Consider the following 14,421-nt stretch of genomic DNA (forward strand, 5'->3'; position numbering starts at 1 on the left):
CACAGCTGTGGCATAATTTACAATTGGGGCTCAGATCTGAACCCTGGCCCAGGAACCCTATGTGCTGTGGGGTGGCCAAAAAAGAAAAAAAAAAAAAACTATGTTCAGGGAGTTTCCGCTGTGGTTCAGTGGGTTAAGAATCCAGCTGCAGCAGCTCAGGTCCCTGCAGAGGCACAGGCTTGATCCCTGGTGGCACAGTGGGTTAAATGATCCGGTATTGCCACAGCTGCATGGTAGGTCCCAACTGTGGCTTGGATTCAGTCCCTGGCCCAGGAACTTCCATATGGCTCGGTACGCCATAAAAAAGAGCTAAATAAAAATTAAAAAACACTCAGAAGTGTTTTTAAAACTGTAATTAAAAACAGTTGAGTTTCAGTCCTTGCTTAGCAGTTAACGAACCCAACTGGCCTGGCCTTGCTCACTGGGTTAAGGATCTGGTGTTGCTGTGGCTGTGATGTAGGCTAGCAGCTATAGCTCCGACTAGACCCCTAGCCTGGGAACCTCCATATGCTTAGGGTGTGGCTCTAAAAAGCAAAAAAAAAAAAAAAAAAAAAAAAAAGGCTGCAGTTGGAGTTCCCGTCACAGCTCAGCGGTTAACGAACCCGACTAGGATCCATGAGGATGTGGGTTCGATCTCTTGCCTTGTTCAGTGGGTTAAGGATCCAGCGTTGCCGTGAGCTGCTACGTAGGTTGCAGATGAGGCTTGGATCCTGCATCAGCTCCAATTCGACCTCTAGCCTGGGAACCTCCATATGCCACAGGTGTGCCCTAAAAAGCAAAACAAACAAACAAAACCAAACACAGCTGGTGCTGGCGTTCTCAGCATGGTCGAGGCCCCTGGTGCTGTCTGTGTGAGGGAGACTGGAAGAGGCAGACAGGCAAGCTGTGTCCTTTTGAAAAAGTCAGGCACTGGATGTTGCAAACATCACACCTGCTCACATCCTACTGGCTGGAATTTCTACTCTACTTACACTCTAAGAACTTTACAGGTGTCTTGTCTCCAGAACTGTATTGTGAGCCCCTGCAGTAGTCCCCCTCTTTCCTCTCCTCTGGGGTCTCTGCAACCCGGGTTTCACTGATGTAGGGCTGCACTTGGAAATTGGCGTGGTTCTCATCCAATTATGTTCAGATCCTGAATCCTGCCTGTTCTGTTTTTTACTTTTTATTTGGAAATACTTTCAAAGTCGCAAAAATAGTACCGAAATTTCTCATACATCCATCATGTCACTTTCCCTAATGTTAAGATCTCTTACAGCTATGGTATAAATATTAAAACTAAGAGGAGTTCCTGCTGTGGCACAGGGGGTTAGGAATCCAACTGTAGCAGCTTGGGTGCTCTGCAGAGGCACGGGTTCCATCCCTGGCCTGGTGCAGTGTATTAAAGGATCTGGTGTTGGCCGGGGCTGCTGTGTAGGTTGCAGCTGCAGCTCATTTGTAATCGCTGGCCTGGGAAATTCCATATGCTGCAGGTGCAGCTATAAAAGATAATAATAGTAAAATAAAACTAAGAAATTAGCATTAGTTAACAACAAGGTCCTACTGTATAGCACAGGGAGCTATAGTCAATGTCCTGTGATAAACCATAATGGAATAGAATTTGAAAAAGAATGTGTGTATATGTGTAACTGAATCACTTTGCTGTACAGCAGAAATTGACACATTGTAAAATCAACTATATTCCAGTAAAATAAATAAACAGAAAAAGAAATTAGCGTTGGTATAATACTTTTTTTTTTTTTTTGGCTACACCCCCAGCATGTGGAAATTCCCAGGCTAGGGATTGAAACTGCGCCACAGCTGCAACCTGCACCACAGCTGCGGCAACGCCAGAGCCTTAACCTGCTGTGCCACATGGGAGCTTCCAGTGTAATATATTCACTACAGCCTGTAAGACTTTCATAGACTTTATTCAGATTTCTTCTTTTTTTTTTTTTTGTACCTGCTAATGTCCCTTTTCCATTCCTATGTTGTGTTTACTCATCACATTTCCTTAGTCTCCTCGAATCTGTGCTACTTCTTCCGTCTTTCCTTGTCCTCTATGACCTTGATGCTTTTGAAGAGTATGGACCAGCTATCTGGTAGAATGCCTCCTATCTTGGTTTGTCCGATATTGTCTCACGATTGGATTGAGGTAATGCATTTTTGGCAAACATACCACAAAAGTGACATGTCCTTCTTGGTGTGTCCTCTCTGGGGTCACATGGTGTCAATATGTGTTATTGCTGGTGATGTTAACCTTTGATTGCCTGGTTAAAGTGAGGTCAGCCAGGTTTCTTCACTCTGAAGTTGTTACGTGTGTCTTGTAATGGGTATGTATTTTGGTGGGCGATAGCTTTGAGGCTATGCAAACATTCTTCCTCCTCAGGCTTTCTCCTGCTGATTTCAGCAGCCATGGAAAGATATTTGCCTGCGGCAGTTATTACTGAAACGTTCTGAATATGAGTCTGTATTTCTTTTATTCCTTCCTCGTTTATTCATTGGAAGTCTTCCATCAGGAAGAGCTGTCTCTTTCCCCCACTTATTTGTCCAGCTATTTATATCAGTAAGGAGTCCTTCGTATTATTTTATTCTGCAGGTTATAATCCAAGACTGTTATTTACACTATTGCTCACTTTGTTCCAGCTTTGGCCGTCTTTGTCCTTTTAAGCTGGCTGTGGTCTAAATCCTGTTTTGCAGTGTGGGAGGGGGTGAAGTGCGGATGTCTTTAGGGAGAGCAGACACGATGTGCTTAGTGTCTTGGGAGTCTTACAGGTATGGATGTGGGAGGCTAGTAGTGGGCAGTGAGCAAGTCTAATTCATGGCAGGTCATGACTCCTATACTGATTTTGGAATTGCAAAGGGCTTGGATCACCTTGTAAGCCAATTCCAAGTCCAATGGGGCATGGGTGTGTGTAGCTCCTTTTTTCATGGAGTAACTAGCCAGAAAGGAGTTTTTCACTTATACATAAGGAAAAGGAAAGAGCAGAAGGAAGAAACTCCATCCTTGCCTCCCCCCGTCCTAAGGTCTATACAGGGACCAGCCAAACCACCAAGCTACAGAGAAAAACTCTTAGTGGTCCAGGACTTAATATTCTCATACCTCCAACCCTTCCTTTCCTGCTCAGATCCCTGAATTCTCTCTCGTCTAACTTGTCAGTAGGAATCCTATGATCTTGGACTCCTATGAAGTTGTCTTGGCAGAACTTCTCCCTAAAATCTGTCAAGCCTCAGGGTAGGGTAGTTCAATGAGTTAAATAGATGAGGTGTTTCACCTTAAAAAACAAAAACAAAAACAAAAAACCTCAGGGAGTTCCCATCGTGGCTTAGTGGTTAACGAATCCGACTAGGAACGATGAGGTTTCGGGTTCGATCCCTGGCCTTGCTCAGTGGGTTAAGGAGCCGGCGTTGCCGTGGGCTGTGGTGTGGGTTGCAGATGCGGCTCAGATCTCGAGTTGCTGTGGCTGTGGTGTAGGCCTGTGGCTACAGCTCCGATTCGACCCCTAGCCTGGGAATCTCCATATGCCGCAGGAACAGTCCTAGAAAACACCAAAAAAAACAAAACAAAACAAAACAAAAAAAAAAAACTCAGAGATTTTCCCCAGCCAGTGCTTCCTCCATGAAGTTCTCATCCCTTCCTCACCCGCCACCGAGGGTCACCATCATTATAAGGACTTTCCCATCTCATCAGGAAGCACTTACCCATACGTGGCCATGTGGGCTCTAGAAAGGGAATTGAGGTGAATGGGTAATAGACGCTCAGGCTCTGACTTCATTCATTCTCAAATGGGCAGCAAGGTGAGCTCAGCTGGCACTTGCATTTCTGTTGGCAATGAGTTCTGTCCCTGTACTGCCGCCCCGGTGTGTCAGGGAGCCTCAGTGGATGTTGGTGTAGGACTGCCTTCAGTCGCCTCGCCCACTGTGGGAAGCTTCAAGCCATTAACAGACATTTTTGCAGACAGCGGCATTTTTGCCTGTGGAGGAGGACGTGGGTTTAGCAGAGGAGATCAATTAAAAAGAAAACTTCCTTATTGCAGTTTGATGCATTTTTTCCACAGATGATTTTCCTTCCTTGCCTCCTCCTCCTCCTGCCCACAGCCTAGAATTCTGGCCTTTCCAAGCTGTGTGTTGTTGTCTGATGATGCTGGCTCTTCTCAGAGAGTTACCAAGCGTCTCTTTCTCTCCTTTCCTCTTAGAGAGCAGGAGTTGACTTTTACTGGGCAATTTACAGAAGTGGCTGGCAATGAGCCCCTCCCACATACATGAAGCTTAGTGTGTTCCGGTCAGTTCAGGCCCTCTGAGGGGAGGCGCATGGAACCGCCTGGAATCGTTGAGAATCGAGGAGCAGATAGAGCAGTCACAGGGTGAAATGGCTTTTTATCCCACTCCTGAGTATGACTTGCAGTTGGCCAGAGGGTTGTTATCTAGGATGTTCCTCTTTGCCACCAGGTAAGCCCGCTCTTCTGTTAGAATGAATCTTGAGTGGCAGGATTCTCCCCTGCCAAGCCTTTCACACGTGTCTTTTTGATGGGGTGCCGTATCTATTTATTAAGCCAAATTAATAACCAACCGCTTGTTAAGTTGAAGCCCATTTCTCTTCAGTGTCACGGAAGGTCTCATGATTTGAGCACCTCGGGAAATTCTTTGTGCTGTTAATATGTGGGAATTGTCAGTCATTCTCTCTGATACATAGAGTTGCCGTATTTCTTGTGATGTACTATTTAGAGTGGCTTTTGATCTCATTCACGTAAGCAGTTGCTTTTTGTGTCGTGTGCCTTGTGGTTTTGCTTCCCTATTTCCCCAGGGAATTTCAGGATAGCAGTTTCTCTTTCTTTGGAGGAACTGGTACTTATCTGTGTCCTAGGAGCCAAGTTCTCTATTCTTAGTGCCAATGTTTGTGTAAAAAAAAGGAACCTGCAACTGTCTTCTCAATTTTGAAGACAAGGTGTGGTCTTCTCGTTTAACTTTGAGTTTACCTGAAAAGAAGTGTTTGTACCTTATTTAACTCCATCACCACGGAAGGCTTAAATACTTGATTATCCTTGCTTTGCAGGAGTTTGAATGCAGCTCTTATCCTTATCATTGTTGATATGAAATTTTTGTTTAGAGCTATGCTTAATGCCACTCTTTATGTCTAGGGATGCTTTTACTTAATCATGATATGGCAGAGAACAGGTGGCCGTGCCGTTGAGGTCAGGCACTAGAATTCAAGGTGACTTGAGTATTTATTCTGACAGGCATTCATCTTATTGGTATACCATGTGCCAGGTAAAAAAGAAAATATGAATTGCTTAAATTATAAAACACACATACATAGAGATGCTGGGCTGGTTTTTCAAGTTTGCCTTGGCCATCTTTCATGTGAAGGTGAATAAGAGAGAGCATTCTTCTGAGTTGTGTTATTTTCTCCCCAACAGTGTCACGTTGGTTGTGAATGGTGGTGGCTGGTAAACTCCTCCTTGTTGTAAAATTCATTCTGGAGATATTGGTACATAGGAACTGTGGGACTGGGGTTCTCTACCTTAAAACCCTCACTATTCTTTTCATTCCGGTTTTGGTAATATTTGAAAACTTTATTTTAGTGAATAATTCTTTTTCCAGTATGATTTTAAAATGTAGATTCTTCTTTTGCCCATCGATTAAGGTTCTTATCTAAAATTAATGCTTTCTGTCATCTCCCTTGTTTTCTTGCTGCCTTTAATTTCTCATTTGCCGCCTCTTCCTTTGAATGAGGAGAAAGTGAAATAGAGAAAAGAAAAACACAATCAGATGCATCAGACTCGCTCCAAAAGAGAACTTAGTGTCTTTGGTGTTGGACGTTTGGGGAGCATGTATTTGTTTTTGTTGAATGGGATGGTGTTTAGAAAAAAAATCACGACCAAGAGGTAAGGCTTCTACCACACACACACACACACACACACACAAAACAAAAAAACCTTTCTATACTTATCTTAGCAAATGAAATTCAGTCTGTGCACTGGCATTGTATAAAAATTAATTAGCTTGATTTTGAAATATCCTGGCTGGTATTTGGTTTAAAGGGCATCCTTTAAACCCTCAAGGATGTTCTTCTGTGGATTTACATCTTGGGAAGGGGGTGTATCCCCTGTTGTGGTGGGGCCCTGCCCTTCCTGCCCTCAGCTGGCAGCCCCTGCCCTGGGTGGAGGGGGAGAGCCCGCCCACCTTCCCCTGTGCTGCTGAGCTGCTCCTGATTCACCTGCGCTGCTGAGCTGCTCCTGATCTGGGCAAGCCTCGGGTGATGCTGGGGCACACACTGTGTTTCTAGTTCTCTGCAACTATCTGATCCCCTCTGAGATCCATGAGAGTGTGTTTATGGGTGTCTGTGTGTGGAAGGTCAAAACAAATAGCAAGGAAGTGATTTCTCTCCCCAAATCCAGCAACAGATTCTGTGGCACAGAGAAATAGTAAAGAAAATTTTATTTACTTTTGGCGGTACCCGTGACATGCTGAAGTGCCCAGGCCAGGCATCAAACCCGTGCCACAGCATTGACAATGCTAGTCCTTAACCCACTGAGCCACCAGTCCTTAACACTTGGGAACTCCCAAGAGTTTTAAAGTTGTAATATCTGATATCTGAAGACATCAGTACAGCCAGTCTCTCCTTCCTTCTTCCAGCAAATAAAATGTCCAGTTCAAAACTGATAGTTGAGGAGTTCCTATCATGGCACAGTGGTTAACGAATCCGACTAGGAACCATGAGGTTGTGGGTTTGATCCCTGGCCTTGCTCAGTGGGTTAAGGATCCGGTGTTGCCGAGTTGCTGTGGCTGTGGTGTAGGCTGGCAGCTACAGCTCCGATTGGACCCCTAGCCTGGGAACCTCCATATGCTGCAGGAAGCGGCCCAAGAAAAGGCAAAAAGACCAAAAAAAAAAAAAAATTGATAGTTGAGAAGAAATTGTTGATAATCAGAGCATATGGTAGTCTATGTATGCTGTGCTAGCCTATTGTAATTGAATTTGAAAGTCAAAGAAAGATGAAGGTGGATGTTGTTACAGAGCAAAGATGTTAAGAGTGTTGCCATCACTTCTGCCATGACTCCCAGGCAGACATCAAAGTGTCGGGAGGAGAGTTGACTATTCTGATTCCTCAGTAGCCATCAGAGTTGAGGGGAGGAGTGTAGAAAGAGGGGAATATTGAGAAAAAGATATTTCAGCATCATTCCCCATTGGTGACTAAGTGAAAAACGCCTATCCCCATGGCTGGTCCCCTCTTTTTTATGGTTATCAATAAAACTTAATCCTTAAGAAATGTTTCAAAACAGAGGACTAGGATGAGATAAACTTCTAGTGAAAGCTGTTGAAACAGGTGTGGAAGAATGGGGTAAACTGTCTTACAAGGAAAGGGATGTGTGTGGTTTTCTTAACTCTTTATGCAAATTTTAGGTGGCAGAGTCTTATTTTGTCTGGTAGCTGATTTCACTCTTACTTGTAATTCAGTTGCCAAAGCCAGAAGTCCCTGGGGCATATTATCAGGATGTGACATTTAAAAAGAACTTCTCTTTCCAGAAAGGACTGTGTGTTGCTATGGGGTTATATTACCTAATGCACATACCTTTCTATCCACTGAACCACTTTTTAAAGACACAGATGTTAGTGAGGCAATTATAAAAGCCTTGGAAATGTTAGCTTGTTAGATTTTTCTGTGGATCCAAAAAAGTCTGGGGAGTTCCTGTCGTGGCTCAGTGGTAACAAACCTGACTAGTATCCAAGAGGATGTGGGTTTGAGACCCCTGGGCTCTCTCAATGGGTTAAGGATCTGGTGTTGCCATGAGATGTTAGTGTAGGTCGCAGATGCAGCTTGGATCCTGCGTTGCTGTGACTGTGGCGTAGGCTGGTGGCTACAACTCTGATTGGACCCCTAGACTGGGAACTTCCATATGCCACAGGTGCAGCCCTAAAATGACCCCCCCCCCAAAAAAAATCTGAAGTATAGCCTTGAGGAGCCCAGTAGTCATAGAAACTAGAGGTTAGAGGTGCTGAAAATGGCTAAGAGGGTGAACACACACAATCAGAAGTATGTTAAAGGACAATCACTACCTTTTTCTACATTTTGGAGGATGATTTTTTTTTCAACTCTAAAAAGTCTCAAGAGCTTCTCTGTCTCCTGTGAACATGTAGAAAACATCTCAATAAAGGGTGGTTTTTTTTTTTTTTTTTTTTTTTTTGTCTTTTTGCTATTTCTTGGTCCGCTTCCTTGGCATATGGAGGTTCCCAGACTAGGGGTCTAATCGGAGCTGCAACTGCCGGCCTACACCAGAGCCACAGCAACGCAGGATCTGAGCCGCGTCTGCGACCTACACCACAGCTCATGGTAATGCCAGATCCTTAACCCACTGAGCGAGGCCAGGGATCAAACCCAAAACCTCATCGTTCCTAGTCGGATTTGTTAAGCACTGAGCCACCACGGGAACTCCTAGGGTGATTTTTTTTTTATTCCAGAGAGAATTCCATCTGGATCTATGAATAAAACTGTGTTATGAGTGCAGCCCAGTGCAGCCCAGTGCAGCTTGACTTAGTCATAATTTTTTCCCTTCCTTCCTTCCTTTCTTACTTTTTCTCCTTTATTTTCTTTTTCATTTCTTTTTAGGGCCACACCTGCAGCCCATGGAGGTTCCCGGGCTAAGGGCCGCACTAGATCTGAGCCCATCTATGACCTACCCTTCAGTTTGCGGCAATGCCGGATCTTTAACCCACTGAGTAAGGCCAGAGATTGATCTTGCATCCTCACAGACACTAGCTGGGTTCTTAACTGCTGAGCCACAGCAGGAACCCCGGTTGTAGTTTTCATGGTCTGTGTATTTCTATCATGAGGATTTGGGGTGCATCATTTTCCTATAAACAGGAAATGTCTAAAAAAGTCTTTGTTGTTCATGTCCGAATCAGTTCTTCTGTACTAAAGGTAGAGTTGTAATGCCCCCTAATTACTTGCACAGTGACGTTTAATATCCATGTTAAGTTTGTTTCTCCTTTAAAGCATGAAAGGGGCAATTTAGCCATAAGTACCATAATTGCACGTACATTTTATTTTGAGCCAGCAATTCCCCTTCAAGGAATTTCGGCAGATATGTCGGCATAGATAGAAAACAGTGTATGGGCATGGTTCTTCATTGAAGTATTATTTGTAATAACAAAAAGTGTCTACAGAAAGGGTTTGGTTAAATAAATACGGTATACGCCCACAGCGGAATACCAGGAGGCTAAAAGGAAAAGCCAGACTGTGAGGAAGCTCTGTAAATACCGATCGAGAATGATCTCCAGTATGTGTTGTTAAGTTAAAAAATGCGAGGGGTTGACCACCACACAGCTTTCCTTTTGTGAAGGGGTGAAACGAGATCTGTTCATATTTGCTTATATTTGCATAACAAAGCACTGGGAAAAATATATAAGAAAATAACCACAAATGTTCCCTGTAGGGAGAAGAGAAATGGTTCGTGGAAGGGGCTGGGAAGCAGGGAAAGTAAGATTTCTCAATGACTTCTTTTTTTAATTCAATGAATTTATCACATCTGTAGTTGTATAATGATCATCACAATCCAATTTCACAGGATTTCCATCCCACAACCCAATTTCTCAATGATTTTGATCTTTAAAAAAAACTATATGAATGAATTACCTATTCAAAACAATACCAGCAATAAAATAGGGAAAATACTAAGATTTGGTCCATTTTGGTACTAAGTACATGAGTGTTTTTAATCTTCATTTGCATGCATTTATGGATGTTCGAAGTATTTCATAATGTTTTTAAAAGCGGAAGAGAAATAGGGACAAAAATAATAGCAAGGTGCAAAAAGAACCTTAAGGAAGATGCTTTATCCCCTGCTAATAAGCATGTGGTGTTCAGTAAGTATATCATGAAGACCCTCAACCCAAATCCAGGACATGTTAATTCTAATATATTGGTATTATTGTATTTTCTTTCTTTTTTGGGAGGGAGGTTAGACTAGAACCTTGTTATGATGGACTTCGCTGCATTGTGCACTAAACAAATGATGGCAAGGAGTGGTTTGTAAATGGATGAAGAATTTGATGTTTTATTTGGTCGTGCTGGTAGTCGGCATATATTTGACATTCTCACCCATTCAGCTCACATCCAGTTCATAACTGGCATGGTTTACAATGTTACTGCGCCCAGAAGAGCCCAAGCAAAGTCTCTGTTGTAACAGCTCATCAAGGAATAGCATCAACCAACAAATTAACTCCCACTGCTTAGAATTGCTTATGTTCCAAGTTGTGTTGTCTCCTTCTCCATTCATCCCAAGCATACCAATCCTGCCAGGTCATTGAAAGTCGCAGTCTTGTTACCAGGCCTTTTGACCAGCTGCAGACCCCATTCTTGATCACTGGCAGCTCGTGTGCTTTGGGATGCCAACACCAAAATCCTCAGAGCCTACCTGGCCCAAGGTGATCTCCTGACTTTTCTCCCGTCTGTCCCTCATGCACAAGGCTCTGGCTCTGCTCTCTTCTGCTCCTTGGAAACCTCCAATTCATTACTGCAAAACCTCCCTTTCCTCTCCCCTACCCCCCGGGCTCTTTGCATGGTTAATTCTTTCCCATCATTTAGATCTGGTTTGCCTGTTACCCTTTCAAAGAGGCCATCCCTCACCCAAAGCAGGACCCTCATCACATTCTCACATGCCCCAGTTTTATTTCCTCCAGAGACCTTCTGACTCCAGGAAAGCACCCTGTTTATTTGCTTTCTTGCTAATTGTCTGTCTCTCTGCTCTGCCCACCTCACCTCATTTATGCTGCTCATTGCTCGAAAGTTAAGAACACTGGCTCTGGGGACAGATGCGTGAGTCGAAATAGCAGCTCTGCTCCTCAAAACCCTCGAGACGGGGGACAGGTTGCCCACTCGCTCCTGATGACCTCATTTTCTCATTAATGGCCCTACATCGATTGTAAGGATAGAGTATGAAATTTAAGTGCGAGAACACGTGTCAATTTTTCTAGAATGATGCTTGGCACTCAGTAAGCCTTCAAAGAGTTTTCGAGTGAATGAGTTAATACCTTGATGCTGTTGAATACTTTTTCTTGCATCTGAGGGTCCCCAGTAAGATTATAAACTCCTTGAGGCCATCTGTAACCCTCCCCCTTACCCCCACCCCCCACTCCCATCCCAGAGCTCCATTGGTATTTGAACAAGGCAGAAGACACATGGCAGATGATGGGTGAATACTGCTCGAAGGACCTGAACTGCTTTATTGTAGGTTTCTCCAAAAGTTGCTTTGCATTCCAGAATCTCTGTGTTCGGGCAAAATCATCTGAGGACATCGTGTCACTTGCTAATTCCAGTTTCATCAGCCTGCCCATCCCACGCAGTCAGGCTTCCTTGTTTGCGGTTAGGAAGACAACAAAAGGGCTGTGTTTGAATTACACCCACACACCAAACTTTGTTTGCTCAGTTTTAAAATTAAGTCATCTTCTGACTCTTATCGATAGGCTCATGACGAAATGTGCTTTGGGAACATATCTCCCTTATCTTCTTTTAGATCAAAGCGATCCTAAAAGGTAAAAGCATGCTGTACTCTTGAGGAATGCTTATGAAATTACTGGCATCCTTGCAAAAGTCAGTAAACAGCTGCTTGACTTTTTTGGTTATCTCAAGGTACAGGGAACTATATTTTTTAAAATGGGATGCTATTTTTAAAATAATTTGCTTTTTTATAGGTAACACATGTACACAGCACACAAATCAAAAGTTAAAAAAAGGAAATAGAGTGAAAAACAAGTTTTCCTCCCCAGAGGCAGTCACTGGTTCTCGTTTCTCAAGTATTCTCCTAAAATATTCTTTACATGAATAAATGTAAGTGATTATCATGCCTCCCCCACACACACACATACACGGCAGGATACTGTAGGCACCATTCTGCATCCTAGTGTTGTCCTTTTTTTTTTTTTTTTTTTTTTTTTTTTTTTTTTTTTTTTCTTTTTAGGGCTGCACTCACGGCATATGGAAGTTCCCCGGGCTAGGAGCTGCAAATCGGAGCTACAGCTGCTGGCCTACACCACAGCCATAACAACACCGGATCCTTAACCCACTGACTGAGGCCAGGGACCAAACTTGCATCCTCATGCATACTAGTTGGGTTCTTAACCCGCCGAGCCACAACAGGAACTCCCTTACTGTTGTCCTCTAACTGTACACTTGGAGATATTTTCATATCAATATGTATAGAACTACTCAGTGTTTTTTTGTTTGTTGTTTGTTTGCTTTTTAGGGCTGCACCTGCAGTGTATGGAAGTTCCCAGGCTAGGGGTCAAAGCAGAGCTGCAGCTGCCAGCCTACACCACAGCCCCAGCAATGCCAGATCTGAGCTGTGCTTGCAACCTACACCACAGCTGATGGCAACGCTGGATCCTAAACTCACTGAGCTAGGCCAGGGACTGAACCTGTGTCCTCATGGATCCTAGTTGGGTTTGTTAACCACTGAGCCACAGAGGGAACTCCTACTCAGTTCTTTCAGTGGCCACACAAGTATCCCATCCTGTGGAGGTACCATACTGGCTCAACTGGTCTGCTGCTGATGAGCATTGGGTTTCTGTCTTTTGATGGATATGTCATTTAAAAATTATTCTACCGAATGTTGCCAAACTGCTCTTTATTGAGGTTGTACTCATTTATAAGAGTTGGGCTATATTTTGGTCATCATTTGCATTATTCTTTTTCCTCATTTCGTCACTTAACTGTACATATCAGAAGAATCTTATAAAAGAAAGATTTATCTCTGAAACCTTCTCCCAACAGCTGTTCTGCATCCAAGAGAAAAGGTGGATGTTTTTCAGAACCTGTGATGAAGTCTGCCCCCACCTCCTACCCCAGGGCAAATAGTTCCCTCTGCAGTCTGCTCCGCAAGCAGCTCCCCACGTGGGGTGTCCCGCTTGGCATTGCCAGTCTTGGGCACTTACCTCATCTTTTCTGTAGGAATTATTTCTTTATGATTTTCTGTTTACTAGAGAATTACTCCATTTGGTCTTCCCACCAGAATATAAGCCCCTTAAGGGGGGAGACCATGTCTTAGTTATTTAAAATCTTTTTTTTTTTTTTTGATAGGCAAGAAATAGATTTATTAGGCTAGGACGCTTGTGAGATGCAAGTGGGTAGGCACGGAAGCTCTGCTAAAATCTTTTAAATATCTCTCTGGTCAGTTTCAGCTCCTCAGTCCTCATCTATCATGTCCCTTGAGCCCCACCCTCCACATCAAGCCCCCTCACTCTTCCTTTTGGGGCTTTATAATGAAAATAGGGGACAATGGGGATGAAGTCCCTACACTGTCCCCCGACTTGCTCCCTTTCATACTGGGGAGCATCAACCTCTCACCTCCTGATTTCTTCTCGTCTCAGCAGAACTGGCCTCCTTCCCGTAGATGGCCATGCCTGCCACGTGCCCTAGAATGCCATCTTTTGCCATTTCCTCATGAGTCCTAAGGACTGTTAGCCTCTCTCCATCCCATGTCTTCAGCGCATGCTTGCCCTCCCTGTCTCCGACAGATTTGCTCCTACTTCTCATTATTTAAAACAACACAGCAAGCATGAACCCTTCACACTGCCTAGCTCCCTCTGGTCTTCTAGTTCAAGCTGCCTTTCTCTCCTTTAGAGCCAAGTTCTTGAAAGACTCACCTGCCCTTGGAGTTCCCGTTGTAGCACAGTGGTTGGCAAATCTGACTAGGAACCATGAGGTGGCGGGTTCGATCCCTGGCCCTGCTAAGTGGGCTAAAGATCCGGTGTTGCTCTGAGCTGTGGTATAGGTCGCAGATGCGGCTCGGATCCCCTGTTGCTGTGGCTGTGGTGTAGGCCGGCAGCTACAGCTCCAATTAGACCCCTGGCCTGGGAACCTGCATATGCCACAGGAGCAGCCCTAGAAAAGGCAAAAAGCCAAAAAAAAAGAAGCACCTGCTCTTGCTTTTCCCATCTTCTCTTTCATTCCCCTCTCACCCCATCCTAATCTGGCCTCTGCCCATCATTCCATGGCCATGACTTACCAGTCATCAGATCTGGTGGACGTGCCTCCGCCCGCATCAGACTGATCTCTCTGTAGTGGCCGGGATGGATGTTGACAGTTCTCCTTGTTCTGTGAAGCTCCCACATTCTCCTCCTTTTCCTCCTTCTCTGGAAGCTTCTTGGACTCCCTGCAGCCCCACTCCACCTAGTACCCCCCAAATTGTGATGGTTCTCAGAGACCCCTCCTTAAAGTACTTCCTTTCTGTCTCCCATGCAAGGAAAGCAACTTGACTTTCCTCAAAGGCCGTGTGTTTTGTGACTCCAGAATTTCTTTTTTTTTTTCTTTTTTGTCTTTTCTGGGGCCACTCCCGCGGCACATGGAGGTTCCCAGGCTAGGGGTCGAATCGGAGCTGTAGCCACTAGCCTATGCCAGAGCCACCAGCAATGCGGGATCCGAGCCGCGTCTACAACCTACACCACAGCTC

General features: G+C 44.4%; 1 protein-coding gene across 9 annotated transcripts in view; it reads left to right on the plus strand.

Moving 5' to 3' along the window:
- Positions 1 to 14,421, plus strand: part of SHROOM3 (shroom family member 3) — a 349,594-nt gene that overhangs the window by 283,672 nt on the left and 51,501 nt on the right. The gene's annotated exons all lie outside the window — the stretch shown is intronic.

This window comes from Sus scrofa, chromosome 8 (genome assembly GCF_054392235.1).
Source record: "Sus scrofa isolate SSC_HxYL_T2T_F1_AM1 chromosome 8, Sscrofa_HxYL_maternal_Yorkshire_Landrace_v2.0, whole genome shotgun sequence".
Taxonomy (NCBI): Eukaryota; Metazoa; Chordata; class Mammalia; order Artiodactyla; family Suidae; genus Sus; species Sus scrofa.